This window comes from Triticum dicoccoides, chromosome 4B, assembly GCF_002162155.2.
Source record: "Triticum dicoccoides isolate Atlit2015 ecotype Zavitan chromosome 4B, WEW_v2.0, whole genome shotgun sequence".
NCBI lineage: Eukaryota > Viridiplantae > Streptophyta > Magnoliopsida > Poales > Poaceae > Triticum > Triticum dicoccoides.
Window position 1 is genome coordinate 273575709 of NC_041387.1, and position 13256 is coordinate 273588964.

Genomic DNA, 13256 nt, shown 5'->3' on the forward strand with positions numbered 1-13256 from the left:
TGGTGTGTTTGTTCACACACCTTCCTTCTCCCTTTTCCCCAACTTTCTCCGCCCGTCTTGACGAGAGGGCGAGGACGTAGCGGTGCTTCACTGGTGGCGATGAGAGCTTCTGCTCGACAACGTCTCCCTCTCCCTCCCGAGAGTGCAGAGGTGGAACCTGCTGCAAGTGGGGGAGGGGGAGGACAAGGCCGCGGTCGTCGTGGCGGCCGGGAAGAGGGAAGATGGGGCAGCGCTCTAGCCGCACCCCACTGGAGGCTCCTCCTCCAATGGAAGGCCACGTCGGAGATCAGCCCCTGGAGTTTGTCATCAGGCTGTACAAGGCTCCACACGGTCGCCTCCATCTTCCTACCCCATTTGCAAGGGTGATGGAGCTTGATCAGCCGTGCGCATTGAGGCTGCACATGAGGGGCTGCGGGAATGGCAACATTCGTGTGGATGTAGACTTCCCCGCCCCTCACGTCATGTACTTCCGCCGAGGCTGGAAGACTTTTGCTCGTGCCCATAGGTTGTCAGAAGGGAACGTCCTCCATTTTAAGATAATGGAGGATGGTTTCCTTTCCATCAAGGTTTTTGGGAGCTCAGGTGCTCGTTTAGGGTGCTACACGGAGAGATCGACTGACGATGAAAGCTCCTCCTCGAGCGATAGCGACTTGGAGGACAGTGACGGCGATGATGACGGCGTCGATCGAGAGGGCGACGACTCCAACTCTGGTTGAACACCAGCCGTGCCATCACCATCAGGCGACAGCACCATCACCTGCATCTGCACCTCCTCTCCGGCAAGGTGATGTGTCGGGTAGTAGAGAGCAGAGGTGGAGGTGGTGCTTCCATCTCCTCCGGCAGCCTTCCAGCTGGACCCCGACAGGCTTCCTCACCGGCTGCAGCTCCGTTCGCCCTGCCGCGTCCTGCTGGCCTTGGTGGTGGAGGTCGGCGGGTCCTCTTCGCAGACCTCTTCACCATCATATCCGTCTGCGCCCTCCTGCCACGTCAGGCTACCTTTTCTGGAGCCCGACAGGGTCAGGCTGGGCTTCTGCCCAGGCGCTCCTTTTGCCCTCTTCACTTCCTGCCGCGGTACCTAGGAGGAGAGGGACAAGAAAGGGCATCACGGGGCACTTATCTTTTTTCAATCCTAAATCTGTAGGCACTTGCCAAATTTTAGTTCAAATAATGTAGCCTCTTGAATCCATGTTTGTGTCCTGTAAGGTCTGCACTTGTTTGGTGTCACAACCCTAATCAGTGCATGCATTAGAGTGATTGCATCATGTTTACTTTACTCAGAAACTTTGAAGTGGGGATGACAGAACCCCAAGCACCCTCTTAATCCAACTAGGGTTTACTAAAATCTTTTTCAATGAACCTGAAATGCCCTTCCAAAATGTTCATCATCTTTGCCTTGGTCTAGAACCTCTGAAAAAAATGGCGCACACTTTTCTAGGACATCATCAGGTCACTAGATTAAATCATACGTTAATTGTATTTGGACATTTAAATGCTATACAATATTTTAAATGTCCAAATAATCATAAACTAAAATGTTTACTGTTGGATATATTCTAAACAGTATCCATGATTAGTTTCATGATTTTTTAAAGTGCCTAAGCATTTTTAGAAAAGCCACGAACTTACAGGAAGAAAAGAAAAACAGAAATAAAGGGAAAAGGAACTCACGTGACCAAACCCACCAGCCGGCCGACCTGGCGGCCCAGCACTGTGCTGGCCCGCGCCAGCCAGCTGCTTCCTCCTGCCAGGCAGGCAGGGAGGTGAGCGTCGGCGCGCCCGAGCTCTCCACTGTGCCAGCTGCTTGCCGCCGAGCTGCTGGACACGTGGATGACCTCCACGTCGTCGCCCCGACCCCCTCGACACCTCCATTCGCCCCCAGCGCCTCTCCCTCACCCTCTCCACCCATGGCCGACATAGCCGCAGCCGCACCGCCATCATAGCCGTGGCCACCGTCGTTTCCACGTCGCCTCGCCGTCTCCAGGAGCTCCACCGCCCGCCACTTTGTTGAGCAGACCGAGCCCCAAGTGCTCGTTCGCCTCGGAGCCACCGCAACGACCTCGTTGGACCTCGCCGTCGCTGGAGATCCCCTTCGCCGTCACGCTCGCTCCAGCTTGTCCTCGACCTCGCCGCCTAGCTTGTCGTGACCACCGTGAGCTCCTACATCTCCCCCTCCTCACCGCTCTTGCTGTCGTCCACTACAACGACCGCAACGAGCACCACCGCACGCGCCGCCTCCAGAGCTCTTCCCCGACGTAGCTCCGGCCACCCAACGGCCATGCCACCCTATCACTAACCTCAATGCACCCCGTAGGAGCTGGCCCCATGCCTCTAGAACCACCACAACGACGAGTTCGGCCTCGCCCAAACTCCGTCAGCCGCAAAGCTCATCGCCGGCATCGTTTCCGGCGACCTTGAGCTCAACCACCACCACCCCTCAACGCGGCTTTCTCCCAGCTGCTCGTAGGTGGCCTCCGCCGTCCATTTGGTCGCCGGAGTGCAAAACCCGCACCCTCCTCCGTGTCTGGACGTTGTCGGCGGCTAAACACCAGCAAGTCAACCCAGTTTGAATAGGGATTTGACCCCTCTGGGCCACTAACATGTGGGCCCTGCCCGTTAGTCAAACCTAGGTTAGTAGTTAAACTAATCCTAATTAGTTAGTTAACTAACAGTGACACTGACCAGTGGATCCCACTGGTCAGGTTCGACCTGGACCACCCTGTTGACTTGCTGACGCAACGCTGATGCAGTAAAGCATTTTCTGGATTTATTCTTATTCAGGAAATTCTAGAAAATAGTGCTAACTTCAAAAATTCATAGAAATTAATCTATAACTCCAAATGCAAAATGTTATATATGAAAAATGATCAAAAAAATCCAATCTATCCATCTGTATGGGTTTCAGGAATGTTTTAAAAAAGTTAACCTTGCTGTTTAGTGCAAAACATGATAATGCACTATTTAAGATCACAAAATGAGTTTGGGTTTGAATCTTTGGTTCAAAATAGCCCAAACCCATCTGATTATAGTTGCATTAGCCCAACACACTCATTTTGCCATGTCACATGCATGCATCATATTTTTGCATATTGTTGTGTATTGTTTGTGTTACCGATGCTCTCTGCGATAGGTTTTGTCCCAAAAGATTACAATGAGTACCCGATGGAAGGACAGTACTAGACTACCGACCTGCCAGGCAAGCAACCACCCATTTGATCATATCGATAAAATCCCATATTCTTGCTCCTGCTCTCTTTTACTACATTTAAGACAACCGTGTTTCAAACTGTTGTGTGCTATGGTAGTTGAACCCATTTCCTCTGCATGACCTGTCATTGCCACACTAACTAGATGAAACCCACTAGCATGTGTAGGAGTTGATTGAGCCATGTTTGTTTTTCCTACCTTGCTATGACTGTTATGCTTAGAGTCGTGTCAGGTCTGGTTCATTTGGGTGGGCTAGAGTGAAATGATCATGTCAGTAGTTAGAGTAATGTGTTGAACATGATTTGGTAAAGGTATCGATGAGAGGCCATTAGGAGTACATGGTGGGTTGTTTCATTGGAACCGTCCCTAAGCACTCAGATCTGTATGTGTGATTTAAGATTCAACTACTACCATGCATTGGGCCCTGAAATATGACCCCCGATCGACTTATTAGCTGCCCTTGTCCTCTGTCCAGGAGTTGCAAGTAGTTTCTGGTGTTTGTAGTATACTGGAGGTCGTGCGCAGCGCTGACCCTCAGGGTGGGCTATGATGTTGTAGGTACGTGGCCGGGTATGCCGACTGCCCGTTTGGTGTCTCGGAACCCTGTACACATCGTTCGGGGCCGTATGTGGAAACCTCGGTCGGACTCCCTGCGGATGGAACCTGAATAGGCGATAAACCTGGACTAGAACTTGTGTGGTTAGTCAGGTCGTGGTCTACACCCACGCTTGATGTCTGCCGAGCACATGTCGTGTGCAGATGCTAAGTGGTGGAAACATGTATGAAGAAGTACACCCCTGCAAGGTTAACATCATCTATTCGAATAGCCGCGTCCGCGGTAAAGGACTACTTGGTTGCTTATACAGTTCATATACAAGTAAATGGAAACTACTAAAAGCCTCAAGACAAGTGTGAGTGCCGTGGATGGCCCTTCCGTAGGATGACAAGAGTGGATCCTCGGTAGTGTATTGTTGTGGTGAGTAGTGGACTCGAGTGCGCAAAACAATTACAAGTTGGTGTCTCGTAAGATAGTTTAGCCAAGAGTCAAAGCTGGCTTGCTGCAATAACCCTACTATCCCTTTATTGATAATGTGCATGTATGTAGGATCTGATGTAAGTCTTGCTGAGTACCTTTGTACTCATGTTTGCTTAATTTACAATTGCAGAGAGTGCCGCTCCTTCTGATGGGTTTTACGTAGACCTTGACATCGATGAGTAGCCTGAGGCCCAGGTGGTGAACCTGAGCACATGGAGGACCCTGGTAGGATAGATAGGATTCCTCAAGCCTTTTTACTTTCTAGATGTCTGTACCCAGACATGTCGCTTCCGCTTGTGGCTTGTATGCTTGTATGACTTGAATGCCGGGTCTTGTGACCCCTATCTGTATGATTGATATGTATGGCTCTGTGGAGCCTTTTAAATAAAGTACTTGAGTTGTAGAGTTTTGTTGTGATGTCATGTTGCATTTGCACATATCGAGCATATTGTGTGTATGATTGAAATGCTTGATATGTGTGGGATCCAACTACCTAGTTGTTTATCCTTGGTAGCCTCTCTTACTAGGAAATGTCTCCTAGTGCTTCCACTGAGCCATGGTAGCTTGCTACTGCTCCGGAACTCTTAGGTTGGCCGGCATGTGTCCTTCTTCGTTCCTGTGTCTGTCCCTTCGGGGAAATGTCACGCGATGTTCCATTAAGTCCTTGTAGCTTGCTACGACTTGGGTTCATTCGCTGTTGATCAACACGTTCGTTGCTGGGTCATGTATGCCTGTCCCTGTAAGTTAGCGCCACTTTGTGTTCACAACTAGCCATGTCAGCCTGGGTTCTTTGTCACATGGACGCTAGAGACACTATCATATACGTGTGCCAAAAGGCGCAAATAGTCTCGGGCCTGGTAAGGCGAAACCCGTGGGAATATCGTGCGTGAGGCCGCAAAGTGATATGAGGTGTTACATGCTAGATCGGTGTGGCATAGAATCGGGGTCCTGACAGCATTGGCATCAGAGCCGGACTGCATGTAGGTTCTTCAAGCCAAACTGGTCGAGTTCAAGTCTAGAAATGCTTTAGCTATATTTAGGGGAATTGATTGTGGGATGGAACGTAAGGCTCTTTTTAGTTCTTTACCTCATGGCATTCCGATCTGAGTCAGTCCATTCTTTCCACAGGGGTTAAGGACTAGGATCTCTTCTCTCTATCAGGTTCATGTGTTACTAATCCATAGTAACTTATAGGATTGTTGGTTACAAGCCCCAGTTCAGTTCTACTACCCCAGTATGTTGTTAGTTGGACCCAGGAACTTGATATGATGTTATTGAGGCTGTGTTTGGTTGAGCTGCAGATTCTAAAAAAGCTGTTGCAGAAAAGCTGCTGTGGAAAAGCTGCTGTGAAAATGTTGTTGTGGAAAAGCTGGAAGCTGCTTGGTTAAAACGACTGTGAAACTGTAGATTTGGCTCAAATTTTCCGTAATGCCCCTAGGACCTGAGTGAATATGTTTATATGCTAATTAACTGTAGACTTAGTTCTGATAGTGATCCCATAACATTATTACAAAATAGCCTTCTGGACATGAGTCCATGCTCAAATGACAATCTTGAAAACAAATTTTGCTATGACAAAAGGTCAAGAGTCCTGTGTATTCATTCTCAAACAAACAACAATACTATCACCATAGAACAATGATATGTGCATCAGTAGGCAATTAAACCACAATATCATACAATTTGAAGGAGCATAGCACTATATCATTTGACGATATTCAGTCTATGTTGTTAATCCTTAAATAAAAAACAGAAGAAGAAAGAAATCATGAACAGAGAAGAATAGATGGGGATGATGGATGAGGGAAGAGGGAGGGAGGGAGGGAGGAGGGAGGAGGAATGGAAGGAGGAGGTGAGGGAGAATGACGGGATGAGGACGCCGGATGGCCGGTCCACCGGCGCCGCCGGCCAGCCGGCCGGCCGGAGCAGTGCTGCCGTGCCAGGTGAGGAAGAGGAAGGAAGGAGGGGGGAAGAAGAAAGGAGGAGGGTGGAGGGTCGTCGGGCGGCGGGCGGCGGAGTTTTGCGGCGGGAGGCGGCGGGCCATGGTGGGCGGCGGCGGCGGCGAACCCTAGTCGTGCGTGGGAGCGGCGACGAACTTCCTTTCCTCTCGCTCGTTTCTTTCCTGCGAGGGGAGAAAGGCAACGAAGCAGTACAACTTACCAGTGGCATTGGTGGGTAAATACTACTCGGTTTCAGGGGGACAGCTAAAAGTGGTTGGTTTACAATCTGAGAAGTTGGGGTACCCCCGGCTGTGAAATTTGCACTACGAAGAAGTTACAGATTCTCAAAAGCTGCTGTGAAAATTTACCCCTTTGGTTAGCTTTTAGCTTCTTCAAAGCAGAAGTTGGTACAAAAAGCCCAACCAAACACAGCCTGAGTGTCTATGCAATCTTTTGCAAAATGTCTCAAAATCCTTTTTGAGCATTTACAGCCGTTATGCTGTCCAATTTCTACTAGAAATGTGAATCTGCCTCATCCTCCTTCCTTGGCTGAGGTCATGCTGGAGGCCGAAAGGAACAAACGTGAGACCAACCATTTGCTGGAACGCATTGAGTAGAACACAGCACATCACCAGAGAATGACTTGGTGTCTCTCAATGACTTCATCGAGCTGTACCCACCTAACTTCCATCATTCCGTCGAGCCTCTCGATGCGGATGATTGGCTCTGCAGCATCACCCACAAGCTACGTTCTGCACACGTAGCTGAAGCTGACAAGGTCACTTACGCTGCTTATCATCTTGAAGGCCCCGCCAGCCTTTGGTGGGAAAACTATGAGGCCATGCGCCCAGTTGGCCAAGTTACCACTTGGGCAGAGTTCAGCGAGGCTTTCCATGAGCATCACATCCCGGAAGGTCTTATGGATCGGAAGTGGGAGGAGTTCTGCAACTTCACCCAGGGTAGGCTCACTGTGGATGCATACATCAGAGAGTTTGGAAATCTAGCATGCTACGCACCTGAAGAAGTGTCCACCAATGCCAAGAAGCATGCGAGGTTCTGCAAGGGACTCAGCCCCGAGCTTCGCCGTGATTTCCACTACACAAGTGCACTTCCTTCTAGAAGCTAGTGAACAAGGCTATCAGTGCTGAGATTGGGCAGACTGACTTTGAAGCTACACGCAAGCACGCCCGTGACACTGGTTCCTCATCCGGTTCTGGCTCTCAGAAGCGTCGGGTGTGGGTGCCTAACACAGCTCTGCCACCCAGGTTCACTCTGAGGCCATCCTATCAGGCGCCTCGTCCAACCCAGCAGTATGCACCGCCCAAGTCTTCTGGTGGATCAGCCACCAATGCTCCTCCATGCACCGGCACTATGACATGCTTCAAGTGTGGAGAATCGGGTCACTATATGCGAGAGTGTCCCCAGAACAACCCCAACCATTCCGGAAAGGTTGTTGGCCGTGGCAGTTAGCCTTGCGCGTCATCAGCATGATCTTGACAATGCAAAGGCCAAAGCATCCCTCGTGGCCTCGCGAAAGGCCTGCTCCCGAGCCATTGAGGAGGCTCAGGAGGCAGACCGATGTTGCGAGATCGCGGAGAAGCGCGCGTGGGAGCTCCAAGCCTGGAGCACTTCCCTAGAGAAGCAAGTGGAGCTACGCCAAGCTTCCCTTGCATCGCTGAAGGGGACGCCTGTCGAAGAGGAGGAGCTCCGGAAGCGCGAGGAAGCGCTAACGCTGGAGGCTGCCGGGTGCAACCTCGATCTTGAGCAGTTGGATACGAGGGAGTGTCAGGTTACCCAGGCGGAGGATGACGTCGGCGCGCGGGAGGCCCGAATCCAAGAAGAGATTGTCTGCCGCGTGGCGGAAGTTCGCCCGGGCCTTGTGCGCGAGTATGGCGAGAAGCTGGAGCTGATCGAAGCCGAGGCTGCGAGCAGGACTGCCGCTCTCTGGACCAAGCTGACTGAAGCGTTGCGGCGTGCGGAGGCCACCGCAGCTGCCCTAGCCATGGCACAGGCCGAGTTGGCCTCCTCCCGTGCTGAGATGCTTCTTCTCCAACGGAGGGTCGATGACGCCGAGGCCATTACACGGTGGAACAAAGACGAGATTCGCTAGCGGCAGACTCTGGAGCACATGCACGGCCCCATGCTCCAAACGCTCAGGGACAGGGCCAACACGGCCCTAGGCAACATCTGTGACGCGACTGCTTTGCAACCTCATGTGACCAACTATGCCGGCAATCTCCAGTTCTTCACTGACGTGGTGACGCATCTGGAGAATCGCTCTAAGAGGGCTCGCCAGCTTGTCGAGGAGAGGGGCCGCGACCTGCTGTGCGTGCATTCTCTCGTGTCTTCGGCCACCTTCAGGATAGGGATCCTCACTTTGACTTTGACGCTGTCATTGCTCCAGTGCCCGTGGCCATTCGAGGCGACCCAGGGCGGTGGGTGGAGGACAACATGGATGCACTTGTCCGGGCCTTCACTTCTGATGATGACGGGGTGGTAGTTGCTGCGGATGAAGGTGACATGGTGAACAACGGCGAAGACGGTGCCAACGACGGCGATGGTGAAGCCAGTGACAGCGATGGTGGCGGCAGCGATGCCTCCGGAGATGATCAAGAAGATGCGGTGAGCGACATGTCTGATTGATTCTGCGTCCCCATGTTGTGTATCCTGTGCAGAGAAAGCTCGGGTGTGGCCCTGAAGGTTGTAAGAGCATTTTTGGAGGGGAGCCCCTCACGTAAAAAGGATTGTTGTCCATACGTTGTTAAGAACGACACTGAACAAGCGCCCATATGGTGTTCCGGGCCCCGTGATGGGTTAATTGTTGTGATTTACCTTTAGCCTGGACAAGCCTTGGGTAGGCTCGTGAGGCTTGTAACTCTCCGGGGGCCCTCTGGGGGCACCTGCTGCCCATGTGGCGAGAGCCTTGCGAGAGCGAGTGCCGGCCGCGGGATGGCATGCGCACCTGTGCTGAGCCCAGCCCCGCCCGTGAGGGGCTCGTGAGGGGGAAGCAGCTAGTGCGAACTCCAACTTGGGCAGAAACCAGAACACGAGAAATCACGCGAATAAGACCAGACACCCCTCCCCGCATACGCAAACACAAATTGAACTTCAACTTAAATCCGAAGCGAGAAGGTTCGACCACATAAAGGAGGCAAAAAGCAAAAGGCCGCGTCCGGCACCTAGTCTAGTCTTCGACGTCTTCTCACCAGCGCGGAGCTAAGTGCTGCCACTGGGTGTGGGAGGGAGCCCCAGAGGACCAAGGGCGGCTCTCCGGAGACTCCGGGACATGTACAGCCCCAACTCATTATTACGTGAGAGTGTCACGGGCAGTGAGCTTCACAGGCACTGGGCCTTCTTCGTAGGTACCGGCCTTGCTTCATATCGCCAAATGAGGGCCCCGCCTTGCGCCACCCTCGACCGCCATTGACGGTGACCGGAAACCAAGGACCACAGATGCCAGTGGTTCCCCCGATGACCATGGGTCCTCTGCCGGGGGAAGGCCTTGCGGCACCTCCCGAGCAAGGGCCTACCTCCTGGAAACACATTGCTCCGTGCACCGTGCGGAGGGGCGCAACTCCTGGCCCCTCTCCTGCAGCCCCCAGTGCACTCCTCCTGGCGGAAGGGAGGCTGCCGAACTGGGGCAGCCTTCCGCTGCAATGACTTGGACTTCCTGCAACCCATGGTTAGCATAAGCTTGCTCCTGAGGAATTAGCGGTACCCGATAGCTGCTGCCGCCGACGTGGTTGGCGAGGCTGTCTTGAGGGTCCTGAAAGGGCTCGGCTTCTGGCGTCTCTTCCTCCCAGCCTGGCCCGAGGAACAAGCCGTGGTCTTCTTCCAGTGCGTATTCCCGATCCACCATGTGGGGCACGTAAGCCTCCGAGGTCACCGCCCCGAAGACTTCGCCGTAGTGCCCCACACTCCACGCAACTTGGCTTGAAGCACCATCTTGGGGGTGATAGGGCGGAGGCCCTCTCGGGCCATAGGCAGCGATGCGCATGCCCTCGCTCACCAGGGGTGGTGCTGGTACAGCTTGACGCCCGACGCTGATGGCCGACCTGGCGTTGATGAAGCCTTGGGGTACGCCTGAGGGCGCACGGGCGCAGATGGGCCCGCCGTGTGATCCACTCGGGGCCTAGGGTGGAAGCTGGATGCAGAATGGAGGCACCCCCAAAGTGGCCGCATCCAGGAGCTCGGTGACACGCTCCAGCAGTACGTCATGGCCGCTTTCTTGCAGCCTGCACCGTAGCAGTTCTCGAGCCACCGTGAGCGCGGCCTTCATATTCGCCTGCTCCTGTCGGGTGTGCAGTGTTGTGGCCATGGCGTGGTTTGAGGCCCTTGCTGCTGATCGCACCTGCCGCGGGGTGAGGGCAGGTGGTGCTTGACCGCGTCGCCCGCGCCCTGCAGCATTCTGTGGAGCACGGGCTGCCTGAGGCGCTGGGTTGAGGTCACCTTGGGCAGGCGGCGCGGCGTGGGCAGGCCATGCCGCCCAGCGGTCGGCGTTGGCCGTCGGGTCCCCGGACATGGATGCGATGAAGCAGTGGATCGCGGGTCGGCGAAAAGAGGATTTCGGCGCACAACTACCTAGCGTGCCAAATGTCGGATATCGGTTTCTGGCAAAACCCTTAAGGTTCGAACTCTGGGGTGCGCGCGAAGATCTACTTCCTACCGATCCACGTCCTAACGCCTCGTCGTGAATCTAAGCTACACGATGAACAACACGAGGGACACGAGGGACACCGTTGTGTTGTAATACCCTACTCTAGTGTGTGGTGTGGTGGATTGCCTCTGGGGCTGATGATGAACAGTACAGAGGAAGAACAGCCTCGCGAGGGGTGTTCTTGAGCTGGTGCGGTGTTCTACTTGGGATGGATCCTCTCTGTCTCTAGATAAGATGCCCTCCTACTGTGGTGGCTAGCTCTATATATAGGGCCCTGGTCCTCTTCTCAAATATTGAGCAGGAAGGGAGCCAATAACGGCCATTTTGAAGGGGAACAACTAGTACAAGCTATCTTGACTAAAGTTGGTCTTCGACTGCCAAAGGCAGTGGCGATGACGCCGTCTTGGGCTCCACCATGACCTCCGTCCTGCCGCTCTGCTAGTCTTGGTCTCGTTGCACCAACATGGTAACCTTTGTTTGATGCCTCGGTACTCCGCACCTGCGCTTGCCCCCTTTGCACCAAATAGGAAAAGAGGACACTACACAGACTAGCACCCGCGTGGCGCCCGCCCGGTCTCGATCGTCATGGCTTGCGTCACGGGCACCTCGTGTGGTACTCCTGCCTTGATCTCTCCGCCTCCTCGCGAGCCTGCCTGGTGAGGCCGCCCTTGAGGAAGCCTTGCATCGTCCGCCCTGCGAGGCTTGGCCCTCGCGAGGGTCTTGAGCTTGGGTCGGTGTAGACGGGCCGTACTGGGCCACTACTTGAGCCACGCCGCAGGCCGCAGGCAGGCAAGTCTGGGGACCCCCGCTCCCAGAACTCCGACATAGAGTGTCATCGACAAAGTGATACATATTGGCCCTCCGGTCTACTCTTTTTGCTTCTTCTTGCTCTTCGAGAAGTTCTCCAATTTGGAGGAAATGGTCTATGCGCCTTGCCCAAGTTGGAGGCTGAGGCTCGACAATGAGGAAATAGTGGCACCTCCTCACTCGTGGGGGCGCATCCCTCGACCGCGGGGACTAGTGTCCCGGCAGGAGGGTGCAACCCGACAATCAAAGGGGAGTTGTTTCTGGTAGGGTCCCTTCCATGAACCCATGGGGTTCTACTAGGAGAGGCTTATCGGAGTCTAATTTCCTCCTCTTTCTGACCATTGTTTTTAGGGATACGGAGGCTGAGTAAGAGGGAGAACAAAATTTCCTGGTTCCATAGGTAGCTTCTGCGCAGCGCACTTTGGCAGATGATTAGCAATGCTGTTTTCCACATGGGGCACGTGCTCTGTTGGCAATCCGTCAAAGCGCTCCTCCAATTGTCTCACTTCCTCAACGTATGCCGCCATCAATGGACTTTGGTAATCCTTGTTGACTTGTCTCACCACAAGCTATGAATCTCCTCGAATGATTAGCTTCTTAATTTCCAATTCTGTGGTAATCCTAAGCTCGGCAAGGAGCCCTTCATACTCTGTTGTATTGTTGGTCGCCTTCCCCCAGGGAAATTGCATCTGGATGACGTACTTCAGGTGCTCCCCAGTGGGAGCAACGAGAAGCACGCCAGCCGCTGCACCTTGGAGGGAGAAGGCACCATCGAAATACATGATCCATCATTGGGGTGCTTCCTTGCCGGGAATAACTATTTCAGCACTTCCTCATCAGGGGTTGGCATCCATTCTGCAGTAAACTTTGCCAATGCCCTGCTTTGAATTGTTGACGTGCTTTCAAACTTCAGGCCAAATCTAGATAACTCTAGTGCCCATTCCACTATCCTGCTGGTAGCCTCTGGGTTCCGGTGTATCCTTTGCAACAGAAAGCGCGTAACAACTATGATCTCATGGGCTTGGAAGTAGTGGTGCAATTTCCTTGAGGTCATGACGAGGCCAAAAATCAATTTTTGCATGCTAGAATACCTGGATCTAGAATACCTGCAATAGGGAGCTAATGAAGTATACTGGGTGTTGCACCACTTTCTTCCTTGACGCGTCCTTGGGGTTGCCTTTGCTGCGGTGCTTCTCTTTGTCCCAATTCACATCTGACCTTGCCGAGCTATTCTCTCTTTCTGCTCTTGGCGGGACATTTGCTGAGGTTGCTGTTTCCTCCACTTCCCGATGTGCCACCAATGCTGCACTAACCACCTGCTTAGTCGCTGCAAGATAAAGTAGCAATGGCTCTTGTGGTTTGGGTGCGACCAATGTGGGCATAGAAGACAATTAAGACTTTAGATCTTGCAATGCTACATCTGCTTCCAGGGTCCATTTCATAGGTCTTGCCTTCTTCAAAATTTTGAAGAACGACAAGGCGCGCTCGATAGACATGGAAATGAATCAGCTAAGTGCGGCAACACATCTTGTCAGACGCCTCACATCCTTCACTGTCTTAGGTGCCTAAATCTGCTTGATGGCCTTGATCTTATCTGGGTTGGCCTCGATCT